Source organism: Euphorbia lathyris, chromosome 1, assembly GCF_963576675.1.
Source record: "Euphorbia lathyris chromosome 1, ddEupLath1.1, whole genome shotgun sequence".
Taxonomy (NCBI): Eukaryota; Viridiplantae; Streptophyta; class Magnoliopsida; order Malpighiales; family Euphorbiaceae; genus Euphorbia; species Euphorbia lathyris.
Genome location: NC_088910.1, coordinates 126,649,634 through 126,671,310, shown reverse-complemented (window position 1 = coordinate 126,671,310; position 21,677 = coordinate 126,649,634).

Genomic DNA, 21,677 nt, shown 5'->3' with positions numbered 1-21,677 from the left:
TCCGCTGAACCAGAAAATACTGAGTAAATAAACTGAGTGACCGAGGCCTTTACCGTTTCCCAGTGCCTTTGGAAGAAAACAGCCGGGAGACCATCGATACCTGGAGCCTTGGAAGGACCCATACTAAAGATAGCCTTTTAGATGTCCAAGTCTGAGATTAGCCTGAAAGCGTGATTCGACAGAGAGACATCCAGCAGAGGGAAGGTAGGGCAGTCAACAAGCGGTTGCCGGAGAGCAGTGTCTGAGCTAAACAGGTTTTTGTAGAACTCAACAGCGGCAAGCTTTATCTCATTCGGATCCGTAAGAGTCGTGCCATGAAGGTCCTGGATCGTTTCAATTTTGTTTCTCTTCCGACGAATGATAGTGGACAAGTGGTAGAATATGGTGTTTAAGTCACCCTGTGAAATCCAAGAAGCCCAGGATTTTTAGTACCAGAGCATCTCTTCTTACCTGAGAGTGCTAGTAAGCTCGCTTTGCAGCTTCCTTTTAAGAAGAATTAGTCTATGAGAAGCACTAGACTCAATGCATTTTTGAATCCCTGCCAACCTCTGAATAAGATGATTTTTCCTGTGATGGACATTACCAAAGACATTCTTGTTCCACGAACGGGCTGCCTCAGTGAAGTTTACAATGTTGGAGCCGATGTCAGTTGAAGGGCCCCAAGAATGCTTGACCAAATCAGCAAAGGAATCATGGGAGTCCCAAGCAATTTGTAACCTGAAGCGGCGACTATTCCTATTTGGTACCATTCCAGTACTTTTAAGAAGAATAGGGCTATTGTCAGAAGTGCAGAAGGGCAAATTCATAACGTCGCTTCCCGTAGGAAAAGTTTTGCTTCAGCATTTCCATAAACTTTATCGAGTCGGACAAAAGTACGATTTCTACGCCAAGTGAAGCGATGACCCGACCACCCAAAATCAATCAAATTACAGGCTTCAATTCTGTTTTTCTGAATTCTACACCAGCGGACATAATGGTCGCCACCCCCTTTCTGGTCTTCCAGCGACTCAATGTCATTAAAGTCCCCCCCAAGAGCCAAGGCCCATGTATCCTGAATATTCTTCAATTTATCCCATAACAACTGACGCATAGAACTGTTAGGGGAAGCATAAACAAAAGTAAAGAAACCAATAGACTTACCATTTCTGAAGAGCTGACAATGAATGAATTGCTGGTGGATCTCGTGAGAGACAACCTGAATTTCTGAAGGCTTCCAAAAGACCAAAATGCCTCCAGCCAACCTAATCGGATCCGAGCGAATACAAGACCAGCCTCTAAAGCTAGCGATGATTTTGTCAGAATGTGAGCCACTGACTTTAGTTTCAAAGAGCGCAAAATAAGAAGGCTTAAAACGGAGAAGATGGTTTTTAAGATGCAACCGAGCATCTGTACTCTTTGTCCCTCTGATATTCCAGAAAAGACAATCCATTAAATAAAGAAAAAAGAGCAAAAGCCTCACAGGCGATTATCACGTGGTTTGGCCATTCGGGACCTTCTGAGAAGGAAGCTCATTCTCAGTCTCCATAGCAGTCTCAGAGGTTGCCCTAGAGCGTTTACTTCTAGAATAGGTACCCTCTGAGCTTGAATCAATACACTTAATAAGGCATTTACCTCTTGATGAACTGTCTAGTTCTAGTCCATCCGATTCTAGGGAAGCAAATCTGTTATGAGTGTTTGAGACGTCACTGAGCACTCTAGAGTTCCTGATATTTTGCTGGGAAGGGTTGTTCCCTCCCTTGCCTCCTTTGGCTCCAAATGTGAATTTTGTGTGATCAAGTTTGGGGGTGACCCAACTAGCGCCCCAAGAACCACCATTGGAGAATTTCGAGTTCCCAGTAGGATTGGTGTCGAATTTTGGAGCCCCTTGGGCACTTGAGGATGCTAGAAAAGGTTCTGGAGAGTTTACCTTGTTATACACGGAAGGTGCGACGGTGGGTACAGACACATTGGGGGAAGGTTCATTGGATTTCTGAGGGGACTGCTTGTTGCGGGGGGTGTAGCGTCGCTTGGGAACCATCATCCAAGGTCCGTAATCTTCAGGTGGCTCAGAGACGGTTTGCAAAGGAGTTTCCCCGTTCATTGTTTCAGCCAATAGGGAGGTGCCGTGAGAGTTTGGTACAGGAGGATTTGAGCTTTCAGTGGCGGCTTCTCTGATAATGCTGGGTTGATTACAGTTTTCCTTGGCATGCCCGTAGCGGCCACACTGGGTACAGGCGATATGTAAGCCTTCGTATTCAATTCTAAACATGTCATCATCAATCCAAAATTGGGCAAGGAGGGGAGCGGAGAGATCAATTTCGACACAAACACGAGCGAAACGGCCCCTAGCAGCTGTAGCCGTTTTCTTATCTACCCTAATTGCTTTCCCAAACATATTCCCAATAGTGAGCAAGACATCTTCATCATAGTATTGCACCGGAAGTTCCGGAAAACGGACCCAAACCATAGTAGAATCAATAACAGTTTTAAAGGGATTGAAATCGGGATACCAAGTTCTTACCGTCAAATAGTGGCCCTACACGATCCACGGACCCTCTTTCATAACTCTCTCTTGGTCTTCGTCTTGGTGGAAACGGACTAGGTGAAAGCCTCTGTCAAGATCAATTATATCTACCTGACCTTTAGGTTTCCACAATTCCATAGCTCTCCTCTGAAGTGTTATATAGCCAATACTCCTGCCCAACAGCTTGATAATTAGAGCTGAGTGCCATGGTTGAGCCAGCTTTTGCTTTAGTTCCTTGGATAGCAGCAATTGGGGCTTCAATTTGTTGTTGTTAATGAAATTTATAGAAACCAGACCTTCTCCCACAAGGTCCTTTGAGCAGGAACGTTTTTCAGGAACGGTAGAATCGCCCATGACCGTGTCTTTGAACGAGCGGGGGAGAGCAGGAGGTTGAGGTGAGAGGCTCATGCTGCAGTCCGGCGGTTCAGGCGGCGCTCCGATCGGCGGCGGTGGAGGGAGGTGGTTTGGGGCTGGGGTTTGCTGTGACATCGCAGACGAAGGCGATATAAAAAGGGTTTACTGTAGCAGAGAGGAGAAAGAGGCGCTAATATATATAAAAGAAGTTTTCTTGTTAAGTTGTGATAATTACTTTTCTTAAAAGCTGCAATTTATAGCTTTTCTGAAAACAGTTTGACGTTGTTTTCCCAGATCTTAAAATCATTTTTTTTTCTTTCTTATCTAAAAGTAGTGTTTGATAGATAAAAAATTACTTTTTTTTAAAGCTGGAAAAATTGCGTTGCGGAAAAACTATAATTTATAATTTTATGAAAAAGTAGCTTTCGCAGCTTATCTAAAGAAACTAAAAACTTTCAATATAACTTAATATATATAAAATTTTAGATCAAAGTATAAAAAAAATACTCGGTGGTTTGTCATACTTACAAATAGAGGTATGTGGTTTGAAAATTTGCAGATAGAGGTATATGATATTACTTTTTTTTTTTTTTTTTACAAAACAAAGTATTTAAAATTACATTTTTGAGTTATGATAACAATCTAAGAGTATTTCAAAAAATTAAATTACATTTATATATTGATAAAACACAAGGTTGTGTTGTTGTTCATGTAATTTATTAATTTCATTTGTGTTGTTGTATTATACAACTTATAGTATCGTGCTCATTAGATTAACATCTTTTTCATCCCAAGTGAAAAATTGTAATAAATTTTTGATTTTCTTACATTAATTTTATGTGTACTTTTATAAAAATAAGAAAATAGACATTGTTGAGTTTCAAATTCAATCACAAATTTTTTTTTAGAAAAGAAAGCCCATTGCAATTCCTCTACTAAATAACTAATTAAGCATTAGATTAGTTAATTAACCTTAAGGAGATGGAGTTGCATAATTGGAAAGTTATCTTTGTTAATTTTTAGGCTTAATACATCATTTGTCTCTTAAATTTATTTGGAAAGCTTGATTGATCCCATGAACTTTTTAAAATGTTTCGATACCTCCTTAAACTTGATCCACATCTTAGAGAAATGTCTACTTTCATTGGCTAGCATTGATAAAATATCGAAGGTACTCTTCCAGTATATTGTTAAATTGTTCTTTTTACCCATCTGTCTGAGGGGGTACTAAGCTTGTAGACATGGAAAGTTCTGACCCCAATAATCTGAATAATTTTTCCTAGAAGTTTCTCACAAATCGTCCATCTCCATCATTGCCAATACTCGTTGGATGCCCTAATATTTCACCACATCCTTGAAGAAGGACTCAACAGTTGTTTCGACAGTTGAATACTTTGGCATCAGAATGAAAGTCTCATATTTGGAAAGCATGTCAGAAGTTAAATTCTCTATCTCAATTTTATCCAAGCATTTTTTTAGGGGCTTCAATACGTTTAAAGATTGTCATGATGCTTTCCCTACTATCATTTTCGCTTTGATACCAAATGTCATTGTCAACTCTTTGACACCATTTGGCGTTTGCTTTTCCCTTCAGAGGCAAGCCAGCTAATGACTATAACTCACAATATCTACAATAGGCACATATATGGGTTAGACACATGTCGTATATCAGGATAATAAGGTACAGGCATCCACATATGTAACATAACAACAAACCATAACATTCACAAATAGCAACAAACAACACATAAGGGACATGAAACACAAATAATCTGTGGATGATCTTATTAATATGAACAACAATAATACATCCATAAGCCTCGTCAGTAGTAATAGAGGGGTCACTACTAAAGATAGAAAGAACATAGGTTGTCCCTGACGACTAGTCACTCCCCCTATAGTATTTCTTATACCAACTCGAGGCCCACGACCAATGACAATTACAATGTTCCATTCACCACTTATCACATTTACATGCTCACTCTCCTTCATTACATGGTAACTATCCCCTATTATATGTAGTCACCCAAACTCGTTACATTTGGTATGTTATTACAAAAATTGTTCCCCCTTGCACCGAGCTAGATTGAGTTGGTGTGATGTGGACACTTATATTTTTGAAATTTTTTATTTAATTAAATAATTAATTTTATTAATTAATTTAATATTTTAAACGGTTAAAAAATTATCTTTTGAATAACTCTTCAAAAGTATTTTTGAATGGGTTTTAACCAACGTTATTTTTTTACAGAGAATATCTCCCGCTAATCAAACTTCTGTAAACATTTTTTACTTCCATATTTGAAAATGAGTGTTGAATAGAAAATAGGGTAAAGTTCAAATAAAACCCTTGTGGTTTCACTAATTTTCAGATAAAGGACTCTAGTTTACTTTTTGTCAAAACGAGAATTGAGGTTTTTAACTTTAACAAAATAAGGACTTTTTCGATTGATACTATTAAAATCACATTTGACGACTTCAAAAATGACATATTTTAAGAACTACTAATATTCTAAGCAACTTTAATTCTTCAACTTTTTTATTTTGAGATTGTTTAGATGATGTTTGGTAAAGATAGAGAAAGTTAGTGTTTAGAGAGAGAAAGTTTCAAAAAATATGATTTTCAAAAATCGAAAATGTAGTTCTATAGAAAATATGACATTGAACAACTTTAATTCTTGAAGATTTTCATTTTCAGGTCGTTAAAAATGGTTTTAATAGCATTAATCCAAATTTGAAACTTCAATCATTGTTTTGACAAAAAGTAAACCACAGTCCTTTATCTGAAAATTAGTGAAACCACATGGATTTTATTTGAACTTTACCCTAGAAAATATATACTTTCAATCTCGAAAATATAAGCAGTTTTTCTTCTTTCTGAGTGTGGTTATTGAACGATTTTGTATCGTGCAATTTTGAAACGTAATTACAACGTGAATGAGATGTTTTATCTTGAGGCAATCGACTGATAGTTTGCTTGTACATTTTAGAGGCAAGCGCACGGCCTCATTCACGACTTACCCCAAATTTTTTATTGGTAATTACGTTCCTTTATTTATTATGAAACAACAATTTTAAGACATTTCTTACTACCATGACTACCGTCTAGACTACCGGGATGACTAATATAAACAACACATTTCGGTTTGAGGGGGCTCCCTTCCGAAGATGGAAATAAAAAATGATGTTTTATCTTACTACAAAATGAGTTTTTTCTATTCTCGGTTCTGAAAAAATCGTTCTTGCTGAAACTGCCATTGAGGTTGAGAAGCATGTTGTTGATAAGTGGACAAAGATTGATTTTCTCTATAATTACATCTTGAATGGTATGGCTCGTGACTTATATGATTACTGCAATGGTAGGAACAAATTTGTCAAGGATATTTGCGATGTGTTGCAGAGTGTGATACTCAACACAAAGAAATGTGATGTTAGTTGTCTACCTGAAATTCCAGATGACCGACGACAAACTCATGGATGCACAGCTCATGAATTCTAAAAAAATCTCACAAGATTATCTTAGAAGGTATGCCTCTTGATGAACAATTTCAAGTTAATGTTACTATTGACAAGTAGCGTCGTTCCTAGAAGGATGTTAAGAATGTTCTCAGGCGTAAAACTAAAGAGTTTTTGCTGGAAAGTCTGACCACCCATCTTCATATTGAGGAGAAACTCAAAAAATGGACCAGAAAGTATAAGTGCTTGTTGTCTCAAACAGCACTAAGACAACAACAAATGTTCTAAAGTTAAATTATAAAAGTTGTAAAAATCAAAACTGCACGAATCAGGCCACAACACTTAGAACAATCAAAATTAGAACCCCCAGATGAACCAAAATAAGCCACAACAACGTCTATGTAAGAGTGATACTTTCTTTCTCTGCTTCAATGGTGGAAAACCAAATCATATGGCATGAAAGTGCCGGTATAGGCCAACCACTGCTTCTAGTGTAACTTAACTGGAGAACTACTTTTGGTAACAATGCTAACTGAGATCAACCTTATAGATGGATCAAAACAGTGGAGGGTAGACACTAGCACATCTCGCCATTTCTACTATGATCGAGCTCGGTTCAAAACATATATTGTTGTGACCGAGGATAAGACAATGTTGTTGGGTGATTCTCACACCACCATTATTGTTGGAATTAGTATATTGAAATTTAACTTTATTTCTTAGAAAACAGTGACTTTGAAGAATGTGATACACACTCCATACATGAGGAAGAATCTAGTACCAGACCATCTTCCCAATAAGACGGGGTTCACTTAGGTTATATGTGTCGATTTGCTTACTTTAATTAAGAATGGAATATTTGTCGTAATGCCTTGAATCAGTATAAAACACTACGACAGGAAGCAACATGGGTACATCTTGTTTCCTATTCGAATTAGTATTGGCTTTCGGTTTTCTACTTGGAAGCGACATCGTGGGTTCCAAGTCAGGTTATGTTAGATTGAGTGCTATAAATACTCTATTATGTAAACCTAATTTGTAATCTGATTTTCCGCCTCCTTAATAAAAGCTATTCTCTTTCTGCCCGTGGACTAGCCAACACAATATTGGTGAACCATGTAAATATGTGTTTCGATTCTTGTTTATTTATCTTTCATTAAATTTGCACAACAATATTTATAGAAAAATGTTATGCTACTGATGAAATGTTTAATTTGAACATTAAAATTAATAAAGTGAATGTTTCTATTTACGTATCATGTGATTTAAAAAGCTGGCATGCTCGTCTTTATCATGTGACAAACGTATTATCAAGAACACGAGTAATTTATGTCCAATTTCTAAATTCTCATTAAATGAGTTTGATAAATTGTGACTAAATAAAAAATGAACTTGATTCTATGAATTGATGATGATAGAAGATGGACAAGTTTGTAAGCTCATAATGAAAAGTACAAGTGATAAATATATTTCTTGAAGAGCTAACTTAGTATGTATGATAAAAAAAGGAATTAATGATTGAAAACAAAGTGCACTATTGACATGCATTGAATCAATAAATATGTGAAGTATTAGTAGTAGACAATGCCTGCAGATATAAACAGGTGGCCAACAAAGCTTTATATGAAAGCTATGGTGTCCTCGTGCCCTTTCTGCCATTTTTTTCAATTCCCAACATTCTACTTCATAATTGAAACTACTATTCTCCTTGGACTACTTTTCTTCGTAATAATTCTTTTTTTGGGTAAAAAAAATTTGTAACTATCCGATTCGGAGTGAATGATATCGCGATAGGGTTAAGAATAGGATGAATAACACATAGAAAATAGAAAGAGTTACTTGATGAGCCAAATCGGTACGGAATCTAGATAGGTTCGGCAAATTCAGCTCGAAATCGAAGTTCGTCGAGCTTGAATTTTTGAAGCTCAGTTCGAGCTCGAGATAAGTTCGGTCCGAGCTCGAAGCTTGATGAGTAAAATTTTAGGTTCGTTTTGAGCTCCAGATAGGCTCGATTCGAGAAAAGCTTACGAGCGATTTGATTTTAATTTATTCATTGTACTTTATATAGTATTTTATTATCTAATTTGCTTTTCAATGAAGGATTAAACTTAAAATAAATTTAATATACAATTAACAATAAATTTAAACAAACTTATACTATTAAAGAAATATAATTGCTAACAATTCAAGTTTTAATAGAAAGTCCACAGCCATATAATTTTAATTTGACAATAGATTTAAAATAAAATTGGCACAAAAAAAATATAGTAATTCAAAAATCAATCGAACCTGCTTGTGATTTTTCGAGTTGAACTTAAAGAAGCTCGGGTTGGTTCATGAATGTCTCGAGCTGAACTCGAGATATTCACGAACTTTGACCGAGCTAAGCTCGAACAGTTTGCAATATATATAAACACATTTAGGGTAGAGACATGCGGGCCAAGACGACCCCCCTCCCCTCACCTCGTCTAAAGGAATCTTTCGTACCAAGGATGGTCTCGCCCACTATCTCTAGATAAATGGGGTTGGAATGTCAAGACAGTGTGCATTCAGGTAGTTGTAATATTACTATCCAAGTATAATAATCTTGTATTTGCTACTGAACATATTTTCGAGGTTCAGTAGATTGGATCTGAGTCGAATAGATTATATCTACAATTTATGGTAGGACAAAACTATATAAAAAAAAAATACAGTCGATCCAATCACTGAATTTAATTTTCGATCTTGTTGTAAACAAAAGTGTAATTCACCTCAAAAAGTTCCTCAAATTGAATTATTTACCCACATATATAATGAGTTATATAACTCTCTAATTAATTAATATGAGATATTTAACGCATCCTTTGAAGCAAAAACTTATAGCTTCTAGCTAAGGTTTAAAAATAGCTTTCATTATTATCTTTGACATACATACACTAGTGCTTCTGGATTTTGAAGCATATACAATAAAAACTCATTTTACGAGGAGTTGATTTTTTTTCTAATAAATGAGAATTATCAGGATTCGAATTTATAACAACTTGGTTTAAAAGACTGATATTATATTAAGAAACCATTTAAACCAAAACTTAAGTTTTCGGATTTAGAATTAAATTTTATTGTTCTTTCGATATTGGTCCACTTTTTTTAAATCATTTTTGTTGTTTTACTTTAAAAATAAATGTAGGAATATTTGATTATATTTTATAAACGGTTATTGATAGCTATTTAAAAAAACGAATAGTAATAACAAATAATAACAATCGAATTAAATAGACTATAAAAAATCATTTAATTCTTCTTATTATTATTTACTTCAAACACTAGATATACAAGAATTTAACTAAAATTGATAAACAATTATTAATATTTAATTATTTCAAAAAAAAGTTATTAATATTTAATAGTGATTTTTATTATTTACTTCAAACACTAGATATACAAGTATTTAACTAAAATTGATAAACAATTATTAATATTTAATAGTGATTTTTAAAGAAAAATTAGTTAATAGTCTAACAGCTTTTTTTCGTTATTTACTTCTGTCCTACCTTTCTAACTAGATCTACTTAGTCCGTTTACATTTTATGGTTAGTTTTAGTTTTACATTTGCATTTTTTTTACTTGTAGTTTTAGCCGGTTTGAAATAAATATATATTATCATATTTCTTTTCCTGTAAGATTTACATTTGTTAGATATACTTTTTTCATTTATATTTGTTTCAGTTTTAGCAAAAACAGAAAAGATTCATCTTGTCTCTGAATCTATAGATCTGCGTGGTTGCAAAAAAAAAAAAGCTCAGATCCAAATATTCGGAAAAGTCTAAATGATGAAAAATATATTGCAAATATTTTTAACAGGATTCAACTGATGAGAAGTATATGATTTATATTTTCTTTGTGTTGGTTTTACTTTTTTTTTTTTTGTGTGAACCTCATATAGGTTTTGTATGTTTATGATGTTTTATTTTTGTTAATTTTCGTGTTGTATTTGTACTTTTTGAAGATATGTGACATTTTAGGGTAAATTACAATTATAGACTTTCTCTTTTTTACACTTTGGTATCTAGACTTCATTTTTACATATAAAAATACACGAACTCAAGTTGATTGGACAATATAATACATATTACCAGCTACAATCGGTTAACCATTAAAAATATATGTAAATTACAATCATGGTATCTAAATTTTATATTATTTCACACTTTGATACTCATACTTTATTTTTATACAAGAAAATATGATCGTGTTAGGTCATGTATGTCAAATCCGACCCTAGACGACCTCAATCGGCATCGGGCGTGAAATAGAAAGATCACAATCAATACTTAGGAGTCTCCAAATTATCCAAATATCATAAATATCAAACTTTTCAAGTATTCCTCAAGAACCTCAACATATTTACCAACTTCATTACATTACAATTGAAATAATAAGGTTCTAATAATAATTCTAACAATAAGTAACAACTTTCAATCCTCGCCTAATCGGTCGGTAATCTTCTCTATACTTGTACTTTCTCACCTAAAAACATTAAAACATTTAAAAACGTGGGACAAAAATCTCAGTAAGAAACTATCAGCTATAAAAACCAACTTTATTTAACATAGCTACATATATACATTTATAAAGGGATTTAATCAAAACTTTATAAAATATACTCAAAACGTAAATTCATAAAATAAGATTTGTGTATGTGTATTCATCCTCGAATTCCACCCGTGTAGATCATAATATCAATCATAACAATATCGAGATATCTCATTTATATCTCGTTTCTTGCCTAACAGTTAGGACCACCAGCCGTGCATTCTGGCCATACCGCCATTAGGTATGGTCTTACAACTTACAGCTCCTACCCCGGGCAATCCTAGATGGACAAAACCATTTTATCTGTCAAAATATCACAACTCATAAAAAATCATATTTGGACTTCAATCCAAAATAATAACAACAATAACCGCAACAGATTTCTCAATCCAAAAACAATTCGTAAGAAATCATCAAATTCATTTTATTCACTATATATATACATTGAAACCAAAAACATATATGTATATATATAAATCAACCAAATTAAGCCTTAAATCAACATAATCAAGTAAAATATGAAATTCACATAGAAGCATAGTCAATAGCTTCATTTGAACCATAATTTCATAATAAAAAGCAAAATCGTGAAAAATCTCAATTTTACAAAATCCCTGCATAACCTTAAAATATCACTGTTTGAAAATTCTTTGATTTTATATATATATATACACATAAAACTCAAAATATAGTTGATAGTTACTTACCTTGGTCACTAATTGAAGAAAAATGCACCGATTGATTCTCGTCTAAATTCTGTCTAATACGTTTCCCTCCAAACACTTTTGAAATTCAAAAACTCTTCGGTTAGGACTTAGAACTATATATAAGGATGCTATGTTTTAAATTTCGAGTAATTCGGACGGTCGAAACACCGTAAATCAAAGAAACGGTAGAGAAACGATTCAGAAAAAACTGAATGAAAAAGAAAAAGAAAAGGAAATAAAAATTGATGATGATGATCGAGTATATCAAATATATACTACCTTTCTGACTTACCTTGAGCGTCAGTTCCTTACCTTGCTTCCTTACCTGTCAAGCAAGTAAGGGTAAACCTTACCGAATTGAGAAGGAACATTTGAGAAAAAGTTGGCAAATATCACATTTGATCTTCCATCTTTTTATAATCTTTTAAAAATTATCCTAATTTTTAATTTACATATAAAACTATCAAATTAACTCCAAATTTTTCCTATAGCACCAAATTAACTTTACACACTCAATAATTATAATATATACTAATATCAAAATATAAATTCTAACAATTTAGACACGGACGTGACACTCTATGTGTGCTAGTATGAGAAGAAGTTGTTTTAGAGAGAGAATAATAATAAATGAAACAGCGAGAATGCAGAGATTAGAGATAAAAAGAAAGGGCTAAATTATCTTTACAACTTAAACATATCCCACATTTAAGTGAAAAGAGCTTGTAAAACTATGCCTATCGTACAAAAAAGAAGTTGAGATATCGAAGTATGAAAAAAGTTGAATTTCAGATACCATAATTGTAATTTATTCATATTTTTAATGGTTAACTCGTTGTAGCAGGCGAATAGATACTATATTGTCTAGGTAGAGGCTATTATCTTAAGTTCATGTTTTTTTTTTTTTTTACTTTTTTGTGACAAAATAAAATATAAAAGTGAATAAAGTTAAGGTACCATAACTATAATTTACCCACATTTTATAAAATAAAATAAATAAGTATTGATTTTCTTTTCAAAATTTATTTATTGGAAGTGGACAATGAAATAAAGGAAAAGAAATAAGGCACGTTGACATATCCTGAATGGTGGCCTGACCAGATGTGCCATGATTAGTCTCTTTTCCTATTGCCTTTGCTTCCGCCACGCGTCCCCGACAAGACTGCACATTATTAATTAACAAACTCATAAATCGAAATCAAACCAAGAAATAGATTAGTGTGAATGTTTCCAGAAAATAAAAATAAGGTTGATCCTATACGTTTAAAAAATAGTATTAATTTATATATCGATAACAGAACATGACTTCATCTATATTATTTCATTAATAGAATTTAACGGAATAATATGAATGATGTGTCACGTTCTGTTATCGAGGTCTAAATTAATACTATTTTTTAAACGTTAAATTTATATTGATGTTATTTTATATGTGGAGTTTAAATTGATACTTTTTTAAAAACTATAGGTCTATTATGGCACCTTATCCCATTAAAAAACCTAATTGCATTTTTAGACTGTAGACTTATTGCAACATATGCTGATATGGATTAATCTCGAACGTGTTGATTTTCATCGTAAATCAATAAAAGAGTTTATTCTCAAGCATAACTTGAAGGAGTTAATCCCAAATAAATGTTGAACCTTCTCTAATGGAGGCTGAAATTGTTTGATCGAATAAAATATGTTATTTGCTACAAATAAGGAGGCTTATATACCTCTCATAATTTAAAATTACAAAACAATAAGGAAAGGATAAGGGTAAGGAGGAGAGATAAGTGACTACATGACATTTAGAATATTATCCCTAAATGACAAGACAACAATTACAGTCAATGGTAAAACAGTAAATTACATAAATAAATAGTAAAATTGATGGTATTATCCCCTTGTTCAAATTGTTGAAAAGTCATGCCTTCATCCTTCACCAGCCAGCTTCGCACAACTCCTAGCGATCCAGCCCTCCACGAAGCTCACACGGTGTGTGGCCAAACCCATATGCCGAGTGAATTAAACAAAAAGTTTTAGGGATTTTGCTCGATGCCCACACAACATGTGTCCCTGGTGACACACTGTGTGGGAAGAAATTCTCACAGCTCCTCGTACAGCTCAAGCCTCACACGGCGTGTGGCTGCTGGCACACAACGTTTGAGGTATCTTCACTCCAATTCTTGGCCTTGTGTTGGAGATGTCCGTATCATTCTCCCGTTCTTCAAAGGATTTGGACCCCGACTCGTCCTTAGTAGTTGCAAGAGGACCATCCGATTTCTATGGACTTAAATCTCGTATATTAAAAGAAGTTGACATCTTCCCGAGCCAATTGGGGAAGGCTATATGATAGGCGTTGGCACTCACTTTCTTAGTTACCTAGTAGGACCATACTTCCTCGGTTTGAGCTTACTACACGGGGCAGTAACAAGTCTTTCTTTACTTAGGTGCACCATTACTTCATCTCTGATTTCAAATTGGAGATCTATTTGATGCTCATCCACCTTAGCATTTAGCTTGCTATTCCATTCTTCAATGCTTTGCTTCACCTCTTGGTGCATTTGGTGATAGTAATTGGCAAGGTTTTGGGCTGTTATGTTCTTCTTCTCTCTTTTGGGGTGTCCCCAATGTCAAACATGTGGTTCGGGGTCTTAAGATACACAACTTCAAAATGTCTCTTTCCCGTAGTTGAACTTACGACTGCATTGTAAGCAAACACAGCTTGTGCCAACACATAATACCACATCTTCAGCTTGTCTCTACACTTGCTTCTCAAGAGATTACCCAAGGTTCGATTGATCACTTCGTTTGCCCATCGGTTTGCGGATGTGTGGTGGTCCTAAACTTTAAAGTAGTACCGAGAATAGCCCATATAGTACGTCAAAAGTGGCTAATGAACTTCGTATCTCTATCTGATACAGTACTTTTAGGAACACCATGCAACCTTAATACCTTCTGGAAGAACAACTTGGCAATTGTCGTGGCATCATTCATCTTACAGCACGGAGTGAAATGTGCCATTTTAGAAAATTGATCCACTACCACGAATATAGAATCCATACATCATTGACATGGACAATTTCTTGACTTATTTAGAGTTGAAACTATCTTACCCAAGTGGTATGTTTGTTATTCTCTTCCCTCTCTTCCCTCAGAATACACCTTATTTCTAGGCATCTTCCCTCTTATTGTCCTTGAGCCATTAGTTCTTTTACTAAAGTAGAATAATGTTTCATGGAGTCGTCTTTTTCCTCGTAGCTATTCGACATCTGACTCACGATAAGCTTGGAATCTATTTTCAAAAGTTCTCAGGCTGATTTTATAACATTGAGTATTATGATCCCTTGAAGTAATGCTTCGTACTTTTCTGCGTTGCTCGATGCTAAAAATCTTAGGGATACGACATACTTCAAAGCCATATATTCTTGACCTTTAACATAAATGTTGATTCCAACGTCTTCTTTGTTAGAATCCCAACAACAAATTTTCTCATATATATTTTGGAATTGAACCAACTACTTCGTTATTTGGGATTTCTATTAGGAAGTCATCCAATGCTTGAACTTTGAATTTCTTTCATGACTCGAATTTCACATCAAATTGTCAGCTTCAATGCCCACTCCGCTAGCCTTCTCGACATTTTTGGCCTTTACAATATCTTATGAAGTCTAGTGTCTGTTCGTACAACAATGGAGTGACTATAAAGTAATGCTGAAGTTTTTATGATGCATTTACTACATCGTAGGCCAGTTTTTCAAGCTTGGGATATCTGGTTTCTTGCAAGACCCTACTTACATAGTAAATCGAGAATTGTTTGGTTCCTTCTTCCCTCATTAGGACCATTCTAAGGATTCTTCATCCATACTTATATATAAGTATAACATTACCTCAATATTAGGTTGACTCAATAAGGGTGGAGAAGTAATGAATTCTTTGATCTTTTTTGAAGGACGATGGCATTCTGCTATCCAAATGAAGTATTTTGGTCTCTTGAGGCGTTTTAGAATGGAAATCATCTTTTAGCCGAACAAGATATGAATTGGACTAGAGAATAGATTTTTCCATTTAATTTTGGACATCATTTAATTTCTTCAGTAAAGCTATGTAGATGATGGCCTGAATTTTGTTTGGGTTTTCTTTGATTCCTCTTTGGGAGATCATGAACCCTAAGAATTTTCCAAAGCTCACACAAAAGGTGCATTTCTCTTGATTCAGTTTTAATTCGTATTCCCTTAACGTTCTGAAGTTAGTTTGGAGGTCTGAAGTGTGCTCTTCTATAATCTTGCTTTTGACGATCATATTATCCATGTAAATTTCAATTTTATCTGCGATGATATCTTTGAAATCTTGTTCACAAGTCTTTGGTAAGGTGCTCCGATATTTTTTAGGCTAAAGGGCATGAACTTGTAGTAGTACATCCCTTCGTGTGTGGTAGAGCTAGTTTTTCCATAACATTCAGATACATTGGAATCTAATGATGCTCTATAACAACATCTAGTAAAGAATATATTGCATATCATACCGTTGAATCAATCAATATATCAATGCATGGAAGCAGGTAAGAATCCTTTAGGCATGCCTTGTTGAGATTTGCGAAATTAGCACATAATCTACACTTCTCGCTCGCCTTCTTTACCAAAATGACGTTGTCCATCGACTTTGGGTAATGTACTTTTTTTATATGGTCATAGTTTATCAGTTTCTTCACTTCGGCTATGATTGCCGGTTGTCGATTGCCTCTCTACTCTATGATTTGTTTTCTTCTGCCTTACTCCATTTGCCTTTGGATCTAGGTTCAATGAATGCGTCATAAGCTTAAAAGAGACCCCAACCTCATCTTTCGGACTCCAAGCGAAAGCCATGATGTTTTCCTTCAGGTTATGTACTATTTCTGCCTTATTATGCTCTCTAGAGGGCGTTCTAGAATGATGACATTGATAGTTATATGTGGTAGACTCTTTCCTTTAAATCGGCCTTTTAAATTTTCTCGTTGGGAATTTGGAGACATATCTATCTTATAAGGGAAGCTTTATACAATATGATGTTCGGTAGAACAAACAACAAAGACCTACTTGTTTGGATGTTTGTTGGCCTCTTTAGCTTCTTTTAGCTCTACTCTAACGTTCGCCATTTTCGTCGCATGTTCGGCTCTGAGGATGTCCATTGATTCCTGCACATGTCCCATTTTACAGATGAGATGTTTAGTAACCTCATCCATAAACTTCCGCTGTTCAGGATCCAAGCTAACCCAAACAGGCTTCCATATGTTGGTCAAATTATCAGGTAACTTCTAAAAGCCGGATTGGATTATCATTTGCATCCAGAAAAGTTCTGGATCTTGGCAAAAGGTTTGGTGATGAACAGATCAATCGAGTCATGGTTCTGTTCCTCTGTTCACGCTCACCGTACTAATTTGATGTAGGACAATTTGAGATAAGTTTTATAAGGTCTTTCTAATGCCTGAGATAACACAAAAAAAAAGATCAAGCAAGGGTCATGGGCTGACGATCCCATTCTGATGCTTAAGTCAACAAAACTAAAGGAGGAAAAAAAAAATATATAGCTGAAATATGCTATTAGGATGTTATCTTTTGGTGTATCGTGTACCTTTCTATTTACAAAGTAACAAAATTGTGCGTTTCAGATGAGCTGAATTCCACGTGAGAGTTGATTAATAGATATACATGATCCTACAATTTTTTCTGATTAGTGGCACTAGCGATCTTTTTTTTTTCCCCCGAGAGATCATCTTATTTGAACCACATGTAAAGATGTTATTATATTTTGACATCATAAACAAACAATACACAAGCACATATTTCAATAAATGTAACTATCACTCAAATATATTTTTATGTCTTTTCTCATTTAAATTGATATTATTCAAATCTTTCCCTATTTTGATATTAATCCGAGTTTTGCTTTCTTTAATATTCTATATATATATATATGGTCTTTATCATGTGCCGTTAAGTGCAGGGATATATAATTATTTATGTTTAGAAACATATGAGAAAACAAATTAGGCCAAATGGTCCAACCAACAACCATAAGTATAGCCTGGTGGTCATACTCATTCTTCAGACAGTGACCTGTACTATTGTTTACAGGTAGACCTGTTAATGGTTAGGGTTCGCACACTCGGACCGACTCCAACTTCGAGCCTGGTTTTACATGCTTATACGTAAAAACATTCAGTTCAAATCTAATTAGTCCGTTATCAATTTAATCTAACTTGAGGTGTAGAAGATTAGATTAGAACTTTGATAACGCATAACTCCATCTCATCAGTCTTCTCTTGTTTTCACCATATTAAAATAAGGCGAAACGGAAATCTCAGTTATTTTTTACCCGATTTCAGAAGTTGTTTTGTATTTTTTTTATTCTCTCTTAGGTGACCTCTAAGTTAGATGTCACTTTTTTTTTTATGTTTTGTATATATGTACATAATCACGGATTAATATTTGTTTGAGTCTGAAAATTACTCTATAATCCAGAAACATTAATTAATATTTATTTTATGTTATGATAAATTTTCAACTGCATAGGAAAATTCCTCAGGAAATATATACCTTGAAAGGTACTATTGAAAGCAGTGGCGGATCCAGAAATCGACATCCGGGGGGCTAATTTTAGTCCGATTTTTAATTTTTCGAATTCCAGCCTGTCAGGGCTGGACAAATTTTTTTAACCTTCTTCTAGCACACTTAAACTTTATGGTTTTTTGTATGTTAGCTAAAAATTGTAACATTTTCACACTTTTTTTTTATTTTTAGCTATAATTTTTTTATAATTTTCATAAAATTTAATTTAGAAATTAAGTTAATTGAATCTCAAAGGTAAGAAATTGATTTTTTTTTTTAGAAAATTGATTTGTTTTATAAAAAATACATAATTCTTAAAAAAAAATATAATAAAAATAAATTTATATAAAACAAAAAATGAGTTTGGTGTAGTTTGAACCCATTACCTCTCACCTTAAAACAAGACTCTTAACAAACTCAACTACTTTAAACGTTTGAGATAATACTACATAGGTTAAATATATACTAATATTTGGGGGGGCTACACGGGACAAAAATAACAGTACTCAAGAGCGGAGCCGATAGCCCTCCCGGGCTCTAGGCTGGATCCGCCTCTGATTGAAAGCTATTAAAAGAAGCAGTCTTGATCACATGCACCTTAATGAACATGTAGAATTTGCTCATTCACCAAAAAAGATATTAGAGTTAAGATTAACTACTTTTAAAAGAAGAGTTTGTTATGGGTTAAAATAGTTAAAACTAACTACATACATCTTCGAGTTCTTATATTAAAGACTCAGTCTTTCATATCATTTTGGAGGACTCTCAATTCATATTTGGACATGTATATTATGACATCACTTAATAATTAAAATAGTGGAACCTCTTATAATATGTGTGGGTTCATGTTATACATGACAAAATATGTACGGAAGGTCCTTCATTTAACATAGAGAATCGAGTACTTCTAATAATTTCTCCTAATATTATAAAAAGAAATTAAAAAATCTCTTAAATTAGTTAGATTAAATAATTTAATTTCTTAAAGTTGAAATTCAAATGGAGAGGAATCATATTCTAAATAAAGCGTCATTTATTGCAAGTGCTAACGTAATGAATGAAAATAACCTTAATCTTTTATAACACTTTTGGATGATTATTATAATATAGTAGTATATAATTAGATATTATTTTATTGTTAGTCTGAATAAAATTAAGTTTGGTGCTTGCATATGTATTAAAAAAAAATTAAATGTGCTTTTGTTGATTAAGCAAGTGACATAGAGACATTCCATTTCAGAAATATATATATAATAAATTAACAAGTGCAACCGTGTGTTAAATTGCACTAATGACATCATTTGATTTGTTTCAACATTAGGTATCACCAACTTACTCATGCTGTTTTTTTTAATAATTGGTTGAATTTTTCGGTTCGAGACTCGTTTTCACGATATTTAAATGGATTCTCTCCTAATTAAGGTTTTCTGAGTACGTTAGAATTTGAACTTAAAATCTAGCTTACGTGATTTAAGACTTTTAACTACTCAAATCAATCTTAATTGGTATTCAGAGCATGTTGGTTCATCTGTTCCTGTTTGAAGTTAACTGTTTGTTGTTACTGATAAATAGTATATATTAATTATTATTATTTTTTGCTAAAATAACTTTTTTTAATTTTGCTAAATATATTTTTTTATATACTATTTAAAATTAAAAGAGAAAAAAGTAAAAGTTAACTGACCCAAATGAATTGTTAAATGGAACGAAACAAAAATAAGAGAGACATTAGATTGAAGTAGCATGAAGATTGAAGAAAAACAGAAGAATGTCCAATAGAGAAAAATATGAGTTAAACAATGTTGATTAAAAGGGAAATTTGAAGTTCTTTCATCTCTGTTACTGTTCAACGGATATAGGTCTTATCATCTGACAAGTTTCTTCTTTTCTTTTCAATTCTAACATCAAGCGTTCTTTTTCCATCTATAGAATCATCAAGTAATCACTTTGGAGAATATATTCTAGCTAAGATGAGAGCTTTTCAAGGAGATCTCAGTCCTCAGCTAATCGATGTCATGACTATCAAAGAAGTTTTAAGTTGGATTAAAATGCATCGCCCCAATGAGAAAATTCAAGTTCAGTTGAATTGTTTCGTCATAGTCAAGTCAATTCAAATGGGTTTAGAAGGTCCTTCGTATTTAGTTGACACTATTTCTGAATGTACTCATTTATTACGAGATTTAGAGCTGTGTTCTATCTCATTTATTAAGTGTTCAACGAATTCAGCTACTCATGCTCTAATAAAAGCGGCTAATTTTAGATGTGTTCGGAATGAGTGGACATATCCACCACCATTTCTTACCAATATTCCATCATCTGATTTAACTTAAACTTAGCATTATTTAAAAAAAAATAGTTCCGAAACATCAAACGGCCACTTAGAGATGTTTAATTCAGTAACTCGTCGTTACTGGATATCAATTTTCTTTTTTAAATAATTATAAATAATTGTCCACTAATTGAATATTTTTTTTTTATCTACTAATTGAATATTTTTTTTTTATCTACTAATTGGATTAAAACAAATAAAAGGGCTATAAAAAAAAAGGTGTTGTTAAACCCAGCCCCAAATTCCCACCCCTAACCTCATGAAAAGACGAAAATGCCCTTTCATGGGTTTTGGAGAGGGGAATTTCTATTTTTTTTTCCAATCCGACATGCGGGCGTGTGGATATCACGCCTCACCGCGTGGTCGGACGTGATAGACACACGCCTCACCGCGTGGTCGGGCGTGATAGCCCCACGTCTCACCGCAAGGTCGGGCAGTTGGCTGTCACGTCCGACCACGCGGTGAGGCGTGTGTCTATCACGTCCGACCACGCGGTGAGGCGTGATATCCACACGCCCGCGTGTCGGATTGGCAAAAAAAATAGCTTTTTAACCCCGTAAATAGTTCGTTAAACCCATAAATAGGCCGTTAAACCCGTAAATAGGCCGTTAAGCCCATAACTACAGAATTGTACTTAACAAATAAAATTTAAAAACATAAAAATTAAAATAAACATTAATAAACATAAACATTTATAAACGTAAAAGAGTAAATATATCTACAACAAAAAGTGTTAAAATGTATGAATTTCTACAACAAAAATTCAGCTCGTCCGACGCCACGCATCCATAAACTCATCCATCTCCCTCTTAATGCGTGGAACATCCTCGTCAGATCGGTGGGTAGCCGATAGTTGGGTGACACGCCACAACCAGCTAACCCACTGCAAAAAAAAAAAATTAATAAATAAATATTAAAAATTAGGGTAAATTCCAAAAAAAAAACCCATGTGGTTTGATGTTGTTCCAAAAAAACCATTGTGGTTTGTTATTACAAAAAAAAGGACTGTGGTTTGCGCCGTTACCCCGAAAAACGGAAATGGGCTTAACGGTGTTAAAATGCTGACGTGGCACAGGGGTAGAGTTGAAAATTCGAATTTTTTTTTATTTTTTTTATTTTTTTTCTCTCTCCTCTTCTTCTCCTCCTCATTCTTCCTTCTTCTTCATCCTTCTCCTTCTCCT